This window comes from Schistocerca gregaria, chromosome 7 (assembly GCF_023897955.1).
Source record: "Schistocerca gregaria isolate iqSchGreg1 chromosome 7, iqSchGreg1.2, whole genome shotgun sequence".
In the NCBI taxonomy this organism is placed as follows: domain Eukaryota; kingdom Metazoa; phylum Arthropoda; class Insecta; order Orthoptera; family Acrididae; genus Schistocerca; species Schistocerca gregaria.
The window spans coordinates 108516377-108532115 of NC_064926.1; the positions used below are offsets into that span (position 1 = coordinate 108516377).

At 50.7% G+C, this 15739-nt stretch overlaps 9 non-coding genes across 9 annotated transcripts; all 9 read right to left on the reverse strand.

Annotated features, from left to right (window-relative positions):
• Positions 1-750: 750 nt before the first annotated feature.
• Trnal-uaa (transfer RNA leucine (anticodon UAA)) lies at positions 751-834 on the reverse strand. The gene has a single exon. It is a non-coding gene; the product is annotated as a tRNA-Leu (tRNA).
• A 1765-nt stretch (positions 835-2599) lies between these two features.
• Positions 2600-2683, reverse strand: Trnal-uaa (transfer RNA leucine (anticodon UAA)). Its single transcript has one exon. It is a non-coding gene; the product is annotated as a tRNA-Leu (tRNA).
• A 1765-nt stretch (positions 2684-4448) lies between these two features.
• Positions 4449-4532, reverse strand: Trnal-uaa (transfer RNA leucine (anticodon UAA)). Its single transcript has one exon. It is a non-coding gene; the product is annotated as a tRNA-Leu (tRNA).
• Positions 4533-6297: 1765 nt separating this feature from the next.
• Positions 6298-6381, reverse strand: Trnal-uaa (transfer RNA leucine (anticodon UAA)). Its single transcript has one exon. It is a non-coding gene; the product is annotated as a tRNA-Leu (tRNA).
• Positions 6382-8147: 1766 nt separating this feature from the next.
• Trnal-uaa (transfer RNA leucine (anticodon UAA)) lies at positions 8148-8231 on the reverse strand. Its single transcript has one exon. It is a non-coding gene; the product is annotated as a tRNA-Leu (tRNA).
• Positions 8232-9996: 1765 nt separating this feature from the next.
• On the reverse strand, positions 9997-10080 carry Trnal-uaa (transfer RNA leucine (anticodon UAA)). The gene has a single exon. It is a non-coding gene; the product is annotated as a tRNA-Leu (tRNA).
• Positions 10081-11845: 1765 nt separating this feature from the next.
• Positions 11846-11929, reverse strand: Trnal-uaa (transfer RNA leucine (anticodon UAA)). The gene has a single exon. It is a non-coding gene; the product is annotated as a tRNA-Leu (tRNA).
• A 1766-nt stretch (positions 11930-13695) lies between these two features.
• Trnal-uaa (transfer RNA leucine (anticodon UAA)) lies at positions 13696-13779 on the reverse strand. Its single transcript has one exon. It is a non-coding gene; the product is annotated as a tRNA-Leu (tRNA).
• Positions 13780-15544: 1765 nt separating this feature from the next.
• On the reverse strand, positions 15545-15628 carry Trnal-uaa (transfer RNA leucine (anticodon UAA)). The gene has a single exon. It is a non-coding gene; the product is annotated as a tRNA-Leu (tRNA).
• Positions 15629-15739: the final 111 nt, after the last annotated feature.

Consider the following 15739-nt stretch of genomic DNA (forward strand, 5'->3'; position numbering starts at 1 on the left):
GACAGTGGCCGCAGGTTCGCCCCTGTGCGTACCGAGAAGCAAGAGAGGTGTCAGCGTGCTGGACCGCAGGATTTCCGCGCAGCAGACTCAAAAACTAAGGAAAAAGGCAAAACTGAAGAAACCAATAGCTCGCGGACTTCCTAGCTGGTCACCCACCTGAGTACTAACCACGCCCAACGCTGTCGAATTTCGGTGATCGGGCATGGACCCGTGTCTTTGGCGTGGCATACAAGTTGGCGAGAACGTCGCCAGACGGGCGGACGCCTTAGTCCTTGTACAGATCACTTGGGATTTGCCTTTTAGGGAAACAAAATGGAATAGCCCTTGGTGGGATCGAACCCACAGCCCCCTCGTTATTAGCATAATAACAGTCTAACTTGGTGAGCTTATTGCCCGCGCAATACGGCCGCTTCAGGACTCCACTACCCCAACCGCCGTTTCATCTATCTTTATTAAGGCCCTGCCATTCATTGAACCACGTACGTGTCACTGTTGACTCATTTTCGCCTGTCGCTTCGAGCCCAGAGCCACAACACAACGACCACGGAAACGTCCGTGAGAAGAGCTAAAACTCGACACAGGAAAAGTATGTTCCGCTATTTCTTTTTGACTGCTCAGCCTATGGGACGTGAGACGCCAGCACTGCTGCCACTGTCTTCCCTAGCAAAACCTCCATGGCGTGTTTCTGCGTAATTTACTTGTTCTACAACATGAATGGAGTAGGTTAGTTTCTGAATGATTAAAATGCATTGTCAGATGTGGGGTTCGAACCCACGCTCCCTTTCGGGAACCAGAGCTTAAATCTGGCGCCTTAGACCGCTCGGCCAATCTGACGTGTGAGACAACAGCCCCAGTGACTTCCGTCTCTAGCATTATCTCAAGAACCTGACTGCGAAATCTGTTTCTTTTTTCGGTAGGACGGAATTATGTCAGTCTTACAATATTTAAGGCGCAATGCCAGATGTGGCGTAGGAAACGCATCCCGCGCTCTTCCGTCGTATCCAGTTTGAACTGTAACCAGCACAACTGTATTTAGTAATAGGATAATTTCCACATTGACGCAAAAGAAAGCAGATATTAGCAAACGGCATCTAAGGCCGTTTCCTAGCAACAGCCACGCTGTGCATTACGTACTCGTGGGAAGCCAATGAAATACTTCGTGTGAGGATCGAACTGTCACCTTCACTTTACAATACTTAGGCACTGCCCCGGCGGTACCGACGCATACGTACTGAAACGTCTTTGGATCGTCAGTGAGTACTTCATATTAGAAATTTCGTGTTGGCCCTGATGTGCATTAAAGGGCAGATTTCTTCAGTGGAAGTCAGTTCTGCGCCTAGTCACAGTATATCGCCCTAGCAGCACCAGGAAAACGGGTTCAGATGTGTTCGCCTTCCACTCGGCGTTGAGCGCCTACAGCGAGATAGCCTTCGTCCTCTGGCGCCAGGAGGGAAGGCGACACATCACGGCGCAAACAGCTTGTAAGGGAAGGCAGTGGTGGTGTGTCGGTCAGTGTGGTTGCTTCCCAAGTAGCTGATCCGGGTTCGAAACCAGGACACCACACGGAAGTTGTCTCCTTTACTCAGGAGAGTGTGTTCAACGCTACTTGATCTTCGAATTTCCGAACAGTTGTGGTACGAATGGTTTTCCTCCACCCCTCGTCTCGCTCCGCGAAGGCTAGTGCGGATTACGATTCACAGCATCGTGTGTCCTCATGTGTCGACTTGTCTCGACTTTGCTCGGCTGACGCGAAAGCTGACGCTTGCAAATGGCCGTATATGTAGAGGACTGGCGCTAGAAACGACTGGGAGACGCCAAATCGACAAACACACAACGGACTCTTTCATTTGACAGTGGCCGCAGGTTCGCCCCTGTGCGTACCGAGAAGCAAGAGAGGTGTCAGCGTGCTGGACCGCAGGATTTCCGCGCAGCAGACTCAAAAACTAAGGAAAAAGGCAAAACTGAAGAAACCAATAGCTCGCGGACTTCCTAGCTGGTCACCCACCTGAGTACTAACCACGCCCAACGCTGTCGAATTTCGGTGATCGGGCATGGACCCGTGTCTTTGGCGTGGCATACAAGTTGGCGAGAACGTCGCCAGACGGGCGGACGCCTTAGTCCTTGTACAGATCACTTGGGATTTGCCTTTTAGGGAAACAAAATGGAATAGCCCTTGGTGGGATCGAACCCACAGCCCCCTCGTTATTAGCATAATAACAGTCTAACTTGGTGAGCTTATTGCCCGCGCAATACGGCCGCTTCAGGACTCCACTACCCCAACCGCCGTTTCATCTATCTTTATTAAGGCCCTGCCATTCATTGAACCACGTACGTGTCACTGTTGACTCATTTTCGCCTGTCGCTTCGAGCCCAGAGCCACAACACAACGACCACGGAAACGTCCGTGAGAAGAGCTAAAACTCGACACAGGAAAAGTATGTTCCGCTATTTCTTTTTGACTGCTCAGCCTATGGGACGTGAGACGCCAGCACTGCTGCCACTGTCTTCCCTAGCAAAACCTCCATGGCGTGTTTCTGCGTAATTTACTTGTTCTACAACATGAATGGAGTAGGTTTGTTTCTGAATGATTAAAATGCATTGTCAGATGTGGGGTTCGAACCCACGCTCCCTTTCGGGAACCAGAGCTTAAATCTGGCGCCTTAGACCGCTCGGCCAATCTGACGTGTGAGACAACAGCCCCAGTGACTTCCGTCTCTAGCATTATCTCAAGAACCTGACTGCGAAATCTGTTTCGTTTTTCGGTAGGACGGAATTATGTCAGTCTTACAATATTTAAGGCGCAATGCCAGATGTGGCGTAGGAAACGCATCCCGCGCTCTTCCGTCGTATCCAGTTTGAACTGTAACCAGCACAACTGTATTTAGTAATAGGATAATTTCCACATTGACGCAAAAGAAAGCAGATATTAGCAAACGGCATCTAAGGCCGTTTCCTAGCAACAGCCACGCTGTGCATTACGTACTCGTGGGAAGCCAATGAAATACTTCGTGTGAGGATCGAACTGTCACCTTCACTTTACAATACTTAGGCACTGCCCCGGCGGTACCGACGCATACGTACTGAAACGTCTTTGGATCGTCAGTGAGTACTTCATATTAGAAATTTCGTGTTGGCCCTGATGTGCATTAAAGGGCAGATTTCTTCAGTGGAAGTCAGTTCTGCGCCTAGTCACAGTATATCGCCCTAGCAGCACCAGGAAAACGGGTTCAGATGTGTTCGCCTTTCACTCGGCGTTGAGCGCCTACAGCGAGATAGCCTTCGTCCTCTGGCGCCAGGAGGGAAGGCGACACATCACGGCGCAAACAGCTTGTAGGGGAAGGCAGTGGTGGTGTGTCGGTCAGCGTGGTTGCTTCCCAAGTAGCTGATCCGGGTTCGAAACCCGGACACCACACGGAAGTTGTCTCCTTTACTCAGGAGAGTGTGTTCAACGCTACTTGATCTTCGAATTTCCGAACAGTTGTGGTACGAATGGTTTTCCTCCACCCCTCGTCTCGCTCCGCGAAGGCTAGTGCGGATTACGATTCACAGCATCGTGTGTCCTCATGTGTCGACTTGTCTCGACTTTGCTCGGCTGACGCGAAAGCTGACGCTTGCAAATGGCCGTATATGTAGAGGACTGGCGCTAGAAACGACTGGGAGACGCCAAATCGACAAACACACAACGGACTCTTTCATTTGACAGTGGCCGCAGGTTCGCCCCTGTGCGTACCGAGAAGCAAGAGAGGTGTCAGCGTGCTGGACCGCAGGATTTCCGCGCAGCAGACTCAAAAACTAAGGAAAAAGGCAAAACTGAAGAAACCAATAGCTCGCGGACTTCCTAGCTGGTCACCCACCTGAGTACTAACCACGCCCAACGCTGTCGAATTTCGGTGATCGGGCATGGACCCGTGTCTTTGGCGTGGCATACAAGTTGGCGAGAACGTCGCCAGACGGGCGGACGCCTTAGTCCTTGTACAGATCACTTGGGATTTGCCTTTTAGGGAAACAAAATGGAATAGCCCTTGGTGGGATCGAACCCACAGCCCCCTCGTTATTAGCATAATAACAGTCTAACTTGGTGAGCTTATTGCCCGCGCAATACGGCCGCTTCAGGACTCCACTACCCCAACCGCCGTTTCATCTATCTTTATTAAGGCCCTGCCATTCATTGAACCACGTACGTGTCACTGTTGACTCATTTTCGCCTGTCGCTTCGAGCCCAGAGCCACAACACAACGACCACGGAAACGTCCGTGAGAAGAGCTAAAACTCGACACAGGAAAAGTATGTTCCGCTATTTCTTTTTGACTGCTCAGCCTATGGGACGTGAGACGCCAGCACTGCTGCCACTGTCTTCCCTAGCAAAACCTCCATGGCGTGTTTCTGCGTAATTTACTTGTTCTACAACATGAATGGAGTAGGTTAGTTTCTGAATGATTAAAATGCATTGTCAGATGTGGGGTTCGAACCCACGCTCCCTTTCGGGAACCAGAGCTTAAATCTGGCGCCTTAGACCGCTCGGCCAATCTGACGTGTGAGACAACAGCCCCAGTGACTTCCGTCTCTAGCATTATCTCAAGAACCTGACTGCGAAATCTGTTTCTTTTTTCGGTAGGACGGAATTATGTCAGTCTTACAATATTTAAGGCGCAATGCCAGATGTGGCGTAGGAAACGCATCCCGCGCTCTTCCGTCGTATCCAGTTTGAACTGTAACCAGCACAACTGTATTTAGTAATAGGATAATTTCCACATTGACGCAAAAGAAAGCAGATATTAGCAAACGGCATCTAAGGCCGTTTCCTAGCAACAGCCACGCTGTGCATTACGTACTCGTGGGAAGCCAATGAAATACTTCGTGTGAGGATCGAACTGTCACCTTCACTTTACAATACTTAGGCACTGCCCCGGCGGTACCGACGCATACGTACTGAAACGTCTTTGGATCGTCAGTGAGTACTTCATATTAGAAATTTCGTGTTGGCCCTGATGTGCATTAAAGGGCAGATTTCTTCAGTGGAAGTCAGTTCTGCGCCTAGTCACAGTATATCGCCCTAGCAGCACCAGGAAAACGGGTTCAGATGTGTTCGCCTTCCACTCGGCGTTGAGCGCCTACAGCGAGATAGCCTTCGTCCTCTGGCGCCAGGAGGGAAGGCGACACATCACGGCGCAAACAGCTTGTAGGGGAAGGCAGTGGTGGTGTGTCGGTCAGTGTGGTTGCTTCCCAAGTAGCTGATCCGGGTTCGAAACCAGGACACCACACGGAAGTTGTCTCCTTTACTCAGGAGAGTGTGTTCAACGCTACTTGATCTTCGAATTTCCGAACAGTTGTGGTACGAATGGTTTTCCTCCACCCCTCGTCTCGCTCCGCGAAGGCTAGTGCGGATTACGATTCACAGCATCGTGTGTCCTCATGTGTCGACTTGTCTCGACTTTGCTCGGCTGACGCGAAAGCTGACGCTTGCAAATGGCCGTATATGTAGAGGACTGGCGCTAGAAACGACTGGGAGACGCCAAATCGACAAACACACAACGGACTCTTTCATTTGACAGTGGCCGCAGGTTCGCCCCTGTGCGTACCGAGAAGCAAGAGAGGTGTCAGCGTGCTGGACCGCAGGATTTCCGCGCAGCAGACTCAAAAACTAAGGAAAAAGGCAAAACTGAAGAAACCAATAGCTCGCGGACTTCCTAGCTGGTCACCCACCTGAGTACTAACCACGCCCAACGCTGTCGAATTTCGGTGATCGGGCATGGACCCGTGTCTTTGGCGTGGCATACAAGTTGGCGAGAACGTCGCCAGACGGGCGGACGCCTTAGTCCTTGTACAGATCACTTGGGATTTGCCTTTTAGGGAAACAAAATGGAATAGCCCTTGGTGGGATCGAACCCACAGCCCCCTCGTTATTAGCATAATAACAGTCTAACTTGGTGAGCTTATTGCCCGCGCAATACGGCCGCTTCAGGACTCCACTACCCCAACCGCCGTTTCATCTATCTTTATTAAGGCCCTGCCATTCATTGAACCACGTACGTGTCACTGTTGACTCATTTTCGCCTGTCGCTTCGAGCCCAGAGCCACAACACAACGACCACGGAAACGTCCGTGAGAAGAGCTAAAACTCGACACAGGAAAAGTATGTTCCGCTATTTCTTTTTGACTGCTCAGCCTATGGGACGTGAGACGCCAGCACTGCTGCCACTGTCTTCCCTAGCAAAACCTCCATGGCGTGTTTCTGCGTAATTTACTTGTTCTACAACATGAATGGAGTAGGTTAGTTTCTGAATGATTAAAATGCATTGTCAGATGTGGGGTTCGAACCCACGCTCCCTTTCGGGAACCAGAGCTTAAATCTGGCGCCTTAGACCGCTCGGCCAATCTGACGTGTGAGACAACAGCCCCAGTGACTTCCGTCTCTAGCATTATCTCAAGAACCTGACTGCGAAATCTGTTTCTTTTTTCGGTAGGACGGAATTATGTCAGTCTTACAATATTTAAGGCGCAATGCCAGATGTGGCGTAGGAAACGCATCCCGCGCTCTTCCGTCGTATCCAGTTTGAACTGTAACCAGCACAACTGTATTTAGTAATAGGATAATTTCCACATTGACGCAAAAGAAAGCAGATATTAGCAAACGGCATCTAAGGCCGTTTCCTAGCAACAGCCACGCTGTGCATTACGTACTCGTGGGAAGCCAATGAAATACTTCGTGTGAGGATCGAACTGTCACCTTCACTTTACAATACTTAGGCACTGCCCCGGCGGTACCGACGCATACGTACTGAAACGTCTTTGGATCGTCAGTGAGTACTTCATATTAGAAATTTCGTGTTGGCCCTGATGTGCATTAAAGGGCAGATTTCTTCAGTGGAAGTCAGTTCTGCGCCTAGTCACAGTATATCGCCCTAGCAGCACCAGGAAAACGGGTTCAGATGTGTTCGCCTTCCACTCGGCGTTGAGCGCCTACAGCGAGATAGCCTTCGTCCTCTGGCGCCAGGAGGGAAGGCGACACATCACGGCGCAAACAGCTTGTAGGGGAAGGCAGTGGTGGTGTGTCGGTCAGCGTGGTTGCTTCCCAAGTAGCTGATCCGGGTTCGAAACCCGAGACACCACACGGAAGTTGTCTCCTTTACTCAGGAGAGTGTGTTCAACGCTACTTGATCTTCGAATTTCCGAACAGTTGTGGTACGAATGGTTTTCCTCCACCCCTCGTCTCGCTCCGCGAAGGCTAGTGCGGATTACGATTCACAGCATCGTGTGTCCTCATGTGTCGACTTGTCTCGACTTTGCTCGGCTGACGCGAAAGCTGACGCTTGCAAATGGCCGTATATGTAGAGGACTGGCGCTAGAAACGACTGGGAGACGCCAAATCGACAAACACACAACGGACTCTTTCATTTGACAGTGGCCGCAGGTTCGCCCCTGTGCGTACCGAGAAGCAAGAGAGGTGTCAGCGTGCTGGACCGCAGGATTTCCGCGCAGCAGACTCAAAAACTAAGGAAAAAGGCAAAACTGAAGAAACCAATAGCTCGCGGACTTCCTAGCTGGTCACCCACCTGAGTACTAACCACGCCCAACGCTGTCGAATTTCGGTGATCGGGCATGGACCCGTGTCTTTGGCGTGGCATACAAGTTGGCGAGAACGTCGCCAGACGGGCGGACGCCTTAGTCCTTGTACAGATCACTTGGGATTTGCCTTTTAGGGAAACAAAATGGAATAGCCCTTGGTGGGATCGAACCCACAGCCCCCTCGTTATTAGCATAATAACAGTCTAACTTGGTGAGCTTATTGCCCGCGCAATACGGCCGCTTCAGGACTCCACTACCCCAACCGCCGTTTCATCTATCTTTATTAAGGCCCTGCCATTCATTGAACCACGTACGTGTCACTGTTGACTCATTTTCGCCTGTCGCTTCGAGCCCAGAGCCACAACACAACGACCACGGAAACGTCCGTGAGAAGAGCTAAAACTCGACACAGGAAAAGTATGTTCCGCTATTTCTTTTTGACTGCTCAGCCTATGGGACGTGAGACGCCAGCACTGCTGCCACTGTCTTCCCTAGCAAAACCTCCATGGCGTGTTTCTGCGTAATTTACTTGTTCTACAACATGAATGGAGTAGGTTAGTTTCTGAATGATTAAAATGCATTGTCAGATGTGGGGTTCGAACCCACGCTCCCTTTCGGGAACCAGAGCTTAAATCTGGCGCCTTAGACCGCTCGGCCAATCTGACGTGTGAGACAACAGCCCCAGTGACTTCCGTCTCTAGCATTATCTCAAGAACCTGACTGCGAAATCTGTTTCTTTTTTCGGTAGGACGGAATTATGTCAGTCTTACAATATTTAAGGCGCAATGCCAGATGTGGCGTAGGAAACGCATCCCGCGCTCTTCCGTCGTATCCAGTTTGAACTGTAACCAGCACAACTGTATTTAGTAATAGGATAATTTCCACATTGACGCAAAAGAAAGCAGATATTAGCAAACGGCATCTAAGGCCGTTTCCTAGCAACAGCCACGCTGTGCATTACGTACTCGTGGGAAGCCAATGAAATACTTCGTGTGAGGATCGAACTGTCACCTTCACTTTACAATACTTAGGCACTGCCCCGGCGGTACCGACGCATACGTACTGAAACGTCTTTGGATCGTCAGTGAGTACTTCATATTAGAAATTTCGTGTTGGTCCTGATGTGCATTAAAGGGCAGATTTCTTCAGTGGAAGTCAGTTCTGCGCCTAGTCACAGTATATCGCCCTAGCAGCACCAGGAAAACGGGTTCAGATGTGTTCGCCTTCCACTCGGCGTTGAGCGCCTACAGCGAGATAGCCTTCGTCCTCTGGCGCCAGGAGGGAAGGCGACACATCACGGCGCAAACAGCTTGTAGGGGAAGGCAGTGGTGGTGTGTCGGTCAGCGTGGTTGCTTCCCAAGTAGCTGATCCGGGTTCGAAACCCGGACACCACACGGAAGTTGTCTCCTTTACTCAGGAGAGTGTGTTCAACGCTACTTGATCTTCGAATTTCCGAACAGTTGTGGTACGAATGGTTTTCCTCCACCCCTCGTCTCGCTCCGCGAAGGCTAGTGCGGATTACGATTCACAGCATCGTGTGTCCTCATGTGTCGACTTGTCTCGACTTTGCTCGGCTGACGCGAAAGCTGACGCTTGCAAATGGCCGTATATGTAGAGGACTGGCGCTAGAAACGACTGGGAGACGCCAAATCGACAAACACACAACGGACTCTTTCATTTGACAGTGGCCGCAGGTTCGCCCCTGTGCGTACCGAGAAGCAAGAGAGGTGTCAGCGTGCTGGACCGCAGGATTTCCGCGCAGCAGACTCAAAAACTAAGGAAAAAGGCAAAACTGAAGAAACCAATAGCTCGCGGACTTCCTAGCTGGTCACCCACCTGAGTACTAACCACGCCCAACGCTGTCGAATTTCGGTGATCGGGCATGGACCCGTGTCTTTGGCGTGGCATACAAGTTGGCGAGAACGTCGCCAGACGGGCGGACGCCTTAGTCCTTGTACAGATCACTTGGGATTTGCCTTTTAGGGAAACAAAATGGAATAGCCCTTGGTGGGATCGAACCCACAGCCCCCTCGTTATTAGCATAATAACAGTCTAACTTGGTGAGCTTATTGCCCGCGCAATACGGCCGCTTCAGGACTCCACTACCCCAACCGCCGTTTCATCTATCTTTATTAAGGCCCTGCCATTCATTGAACCACGTACGTGTCACTGTTGACTCATTTTCGCCTGTCGCTTCGAGCCCAGAGCCACAACACAACGACCACGGAAACGTCCGTGAGAAGAGCTAAAACTCGACACAGGAAAAGTATGTTCCGCTATTTCTTTTTGACTGCTCAGCCTATGGGACGTGAGACGCCAGCACTGCTGCCACTGTCTTCCCTAGCAAAACCTCCATGGCGTGTTTCTGCGTAATTTACTTGTTCTACAACATGAATGGAGTAGGTTAGTTTCTGAATGATTAAAATGCATTGTCAGATGTGGGGTTCGAACCCACGCTCCCTTTCGGGAACCAGAGCTTAAATCTGGCGCCTTAGACCGCTCGGCCAATCTGACGTGTGAGACAACAGCCCCAGTGACTTCCGTCTCTAGCATTATCTCAAGAACCTGACTGCGAAATCTGTTTCTTTTTTCGGTAGGACGGAATTATGTCAGTCTTACAATATTTAAGGCGCAATGCCAGATGTGGCGTAGGAAACGCATCCCGCGCTCTTCCGTCGTATCCAGTTTGAACTGTAACCAGCACAACTGTATTTAGTAATAGGATAATTTCCACATTGACGCAAAAGAAAGCAGATATTAGCAAACGGCATCTAAGGCCGTTTCCTAGCAACAGCCACGCTGTGCATTAGGTACTCGTGGGAAGCCAATGAAATACTTCGTGTGAGGATCGAACTGTCACCTTCACTTTACAATACTTAGGCACTGCCCCGGCGGTACCGACGCATACGTACTGAAACGTCTTTGGATCGTCAGTGAGTACTTCATATTAGAAATTTCGTGTTGGTCCTGATGTGCATTAAAGGGCAGATTTCTTCAGTGGAAGTCAGTTCTGCGCCTAGTCACAGTATATCGCCCTAGCAGCACCAGGAAAACGGGTTCAGATGTGTTCGCCTTCCACTCGGCGTTGAGCGCCTACAGCGAGATAGCCTTCGTCCTCTGGCGCCAGGAGGGAAGGCGACACATCACGGCGCAAACAGCTTGTAGGGGAAGGCAGTGGTGGTGTGTCGGTCAGCGTGGTTGCTTCCCAAGTAGCTGATCCGGGTTCGAAACCCGGACACCACACGGAAGTTGTCTCCTTTACTCAGGAGAGTGTGTTCAACGCTACTTGATCTTCGAATTTCCGAACAGTTGTGGTACGAATGGTTTTCCTCCACCCCTCGTCTCGCTCCGCGAAGGCTAGTGCGGATTACGATTCACAGCATCGTGTATCCTCATGTGTCGACTTGTCTCGACTTTGCTCGCCTGACGCGAAAGCTGACGCTTGCAAATGGCCGTATATGTAGAGGACTGGCGCTAGAAACGACTGGGAGACGCCAAATCGACAAACACACAACGGACTCTTTCATTTGACAGTGGCCGCAGGTTCGCCCCTGTGCGTACCGAGAAGCAAGAGAGGTGTCAGCGTGCTGGACCGCAGGATTTCCGCGCAGCAGACTCAAAAACTAAGGAAAAAGGCAAAACTGAAGAAACCAATAGCTCGCGGACTTCCTAGCTGGTCACCCACCTGAGTACTAACCACGCCCAACGCTGTCGAATTTCGGTGATCGGGCATGGACCCGTGTCTTTGGCGTGGCATACAAGTTGGCGAGAACGTCGCCAGACGGGCGGACGCCTTAGTCCTTGTACAGATCACTTGGGATTTGCCTTTTAGGGAAACAAAATGGAATAGCCCTTGGTGGGATCGAACCCACAGCCCCCTCGTTATTAGCATAATAACAGTCTAACTTGGTGAGCTTATTGCCCGCGCAATACGGCCGCTTCAGGACTCCACTACCCCAACCGCCGTTTCATCTATCTTTATTAAGGCCCTGCCATTCATTGAACCACGTACGTGTCACTGTTGACTCATTTTCGCCTGTCGCTTCGAGCCCAGAGCCACAACGCAACGACCACGGAAACGTCCGTGAGAAGAGCTAAAACTCGACACAGGAAAAGTATGTTCCGCTATTTCTTTTTGACTGCTCAGCCTATGGGACGTGAGACGCCAGCACTGCTGCCACTGTCTTCCCTAGCAAAACCTCCATGGCGTGTTTCTGCGTAATTTACTTGTTCTACAACATGAATGGAGTAGGTTAGTTTCTGAATGATTAAAATGCATTGTCAGATGTGGGGTTCGAACCCACGCTCCCTTTCGGGAACCAGAGCTTAAATCTGGCGCCTTAGACCGCTCGGCCAATCTGACGTGTGAGACAACAGCCCCAGTGACTTCCGTCTCTAGCATTATCTCAAGAACCTGACTGCGAAATCTGTTTCTTTTTTTCGGTAGGACGGAATTATGTCAGTCTTACAATATTTAAGGCGCAATGCCAGATGTGGCGTAGGAAACGCATCCCGCGCTCTTCCGTCGTATCCAGTTTGAACTGTAACCAGCACAACTGTATTTAGTAATAGGATAATTTCCACATTGACGCAAAAGAAAGCAGATATTAGCAAACGGCATCTAAGGCCGTTTCCTAGCAACAGCCACGCTGTGCATTAGGTACTCGTGGGAAGCCAATGAAATACTTCGTGTGAGGATCGAACTGTCACCTTCACTTTACAATACTTAGGCACTGCCCCGGCGGTACCGACGCATACGTACTGAAACGTCTTTGGATCGTCAGTGAGTACTTCATATTAGAAATTTCGTGTTGGTCCTGATGTGCATTAAAGGGCAGATTTCTTCAGTGGAAGTCAGTTCTGCGCCTAGTCACAGTATATCGCCCTAGCAGCACCAGGAAAACGGGTTCAGATGTGTTCGCCTTCCACTCGGCGTTGAGCGCCTACAGCGAGATAGCCTTCGTCCTCTGGCGCCAGGAGGGAAGGCGACACATCACGGCGCAAACAGCTTGTAGGGGAAGGCTGTGGTGGTGTGTCGGTCAGCGTGGTTGCTTCCCAAGTAGCTGATCCGGGTTCGAAACCCGGACACCACACGGAAGTTGTCTCCTTTACTCAGGAGAGTGTGTTCAACGCTACTTGATCTTCGAATTTCCGAACAGTTGTGGTACGAATGGTTTTCCTCCACCCCTCGTCTCGCTCCGCGAAGGCTAGTGCGGATTACGATTCACAGCATCGTGTATCCTCATGTGTCGACTTGTCTCGACTTTGCTCGGCTGACGCGAAAGCTGACGCTTGCAAATGGCCGTATATGTAGAGGACTGGCGCTAGAAACGACTGGGAGACGCCAAATCGACAAACACACAACGGACTCTTTCATTTGACAGTGGCCGCAGGTTCGCCCCTGTGCGTACCGAGAAGCAAGAGAGGTGTCAGCGTGCTGGACCGCAGGATTTCCGCGCAGCAGACTCAAAAACTAAGGAAAAAGGCAAAACTGAAGAAACCAATAGCTCGCGGACTTCCTAGCTGGTCACCCACCTGAGTACTAACCACGCCCAACGCTGTCGAATTTCGGTGATCGGGCATGGACCCGTGTCTTTGGCGTGGCATACAAGTTGGCGAGAACGTCGCCAGACGGGCGGACGCCTTAGTCCTTGTACAGATCACTTGGGATTTGCCTTTTAGGGAAACAAAATGGAATAGCCCTTGGTGGGATCGAACCCACAGCCCCCTCGTTATTAGCATAATAACAGTCTAACTTGGTGAGCTTATTGCCCGCGCAATACGGCCGCTTCAGGACTCCACTACCCCAACCGCCGTTTCATCTATCTTTATTAAGGCCCTGCCATTCATTGATCCACGTACGTGTCACTGTTGACTCATTTTCGCCTGTCGCTTCGAGCCCAGAGCCACAACACAACGACCACGGAAACGTCCGTGAGAAGAGCTAAAACTCGACACAGGAAAAGTATGTTCCGCTATTTCTTTTTGACTGCTCAGCCTATGGGACGTGAGACGCCAGCACTGCTGCCACTGTCTTCCCTAGCAAAACCTCCATGGCGTGTTTCTGCGTAATTTACTTGTTCTACAACATGAATGGAGTAGGTTAGTTTCTGAATGATTAAAATGCATTGTCAGATGTGGGGTTCGAACCCACGCTCCCTTTCGGGAACCAGAGCTTAAATCTGGCGCCTTAGACCGCTCGGCCAATCTGACGTGTGAGACAACAGCCCCAGTGACTTCCGTCTCTAGCATTATCTCAAGAACCTGACTGCGAAATCTGTTTCTTTTTTCGGTAGGACGGAATTATGTCAGTCTTACAATATTTAAGGCGCAATGCCAGATGTGGCGTAGGAAACGCATCCCGCGCTCTTCCGTCGTATCCAGTTTGAACTGTAACCAGCACAACTGTATTTAGTAATAGGATAATTTCCACATTGACGCAAAAGAAAGCAGATATTAGCAAACGGCATCTAAGGCCGTTTCCTAGCAACAGCCACGCTGTGCATTACGTACTCGTGGGAAGCCAATGAAATACTTCGTGTGAGGATCGAACTGTCACCTTCACTTTACAATACTTAGGCACTGCCCCGGCGGTACCGACGCATACGTACTGAAACGTCTTTGGATCGTCAGTGAGTACTTCATATTAGAAATTTCGTGTTGGCCCTGATGTGCATTAAAGGGCAGATTTCTTCAGTGGAAGTCAGTTCTGCGCCTAGTCACAGTATATCGCCCTAGCAGCACCAGGAAAACGGGTTCAGATGTGTTCGCCTTCCACTCGGCGTTGAGCGCCTACAGCGAGATAGCCTTCGTCCTCTGGCGCCAGGAGGGAAGGCGACACATCACGGCGCAAACAGCTTGTAGGGGAAGGCAGTGGTGGTGTGTCGGTCAGCGTGGTTGCTTCCCAAGTAGCTGATCCGGGTTCGAAACCCGGACACCACACGGAAGTTGTCTCCTTTACTCAGGAGAGTGTGTTCAACGCTACTTGATCTTCGAATTTCCGAACAGTTGTGGTACGAATGGTTTTCCTCCACCCCTCGTCTCGCTCCGCGAAGGCTAGTGCGGATTACGATTCACAGCATCGTGTGTCCTCATGTGTCGACTTGTCTCGACTTTGCTCGGCTGACGCGAAAGCTGACGCTTGCAAATGGCCGTATATGTAGAGGACTGGCGCTAGAAACGACTGGGAGACGCCAAATCGACAAACACACAACGGACTCTTTCATTTGACAGTGGCCGCAGGTTCGCCCCTGTGCGTACCGAGAAGCAAGAGAGGTGTCAGCGTGCTGGACCGCAGGATTTCCGCGCAGCAGACTCAAAAACTAAGGAAAAAGGCAAAACTGAAGAAACCAATAGCTCGCGGACTTCCTAGCTGGTCACCCACCTGAGTACTAACCACGCCCAACGCTGTCGAATTTCGGTGATCGGGCATGGACCCGTGTCTTTGGCGTGGCATACAAGTTGGCGAGAACGTCGCCAGACGGGCGGACGCCTTAGTCCTTGTACAGATCACTTGGGATTTGCCTTTTAGGGAAACAAAATGGAATAGCCCTTGGTGGGATCGAACCCACAGCCCCCTCGTTATTAGCATAATAACAGTCTAACTTGGTGAGCTTATTGCCCGCGCAATACGGCCGCTTCAGGACTCCACTACCCCAACCGCCGTTTCATCTATCTTTATTAAGGCCCTGCCATTCATTGATCCACGTACGTGTCACTGTTGACTCATTTTCGCCTGTCGCTTCGAGCCCAGAGCCACAACACAACGACCACGGAAACGTCCGTGAGAAGAGCTAAAACTCGACACAGGAAAAGTATGTTCCGCTATTTCTTTTTGACTGCTCAGCCTATGGGACGTGAGACGCCAGCACTGCTGCCACTGTCTTCCCTAGCAAAACCTCCATGGCGTGTTTCTGCGTAATTTACTTGTTCTACAACATGAATGGAGTAGGTTAGTTTCTGAATGATTAAAATGCATTGTCAGATGTGGGGTTCGAACCCACGCTCCCTTTCGGGAACCAGAGCTTAAAGCTGGCGCCTTAGACCGCTCGGCCAATCTGACGTGTGAGACAACAGCCCCAGTGACTTCCGTCTCTAGCATTATCTCAAGAACCTGACTGCGAAATCTGTTTCTTTTTTTCGGTAGGACGGAATTATGTCAGTCTTACAATAT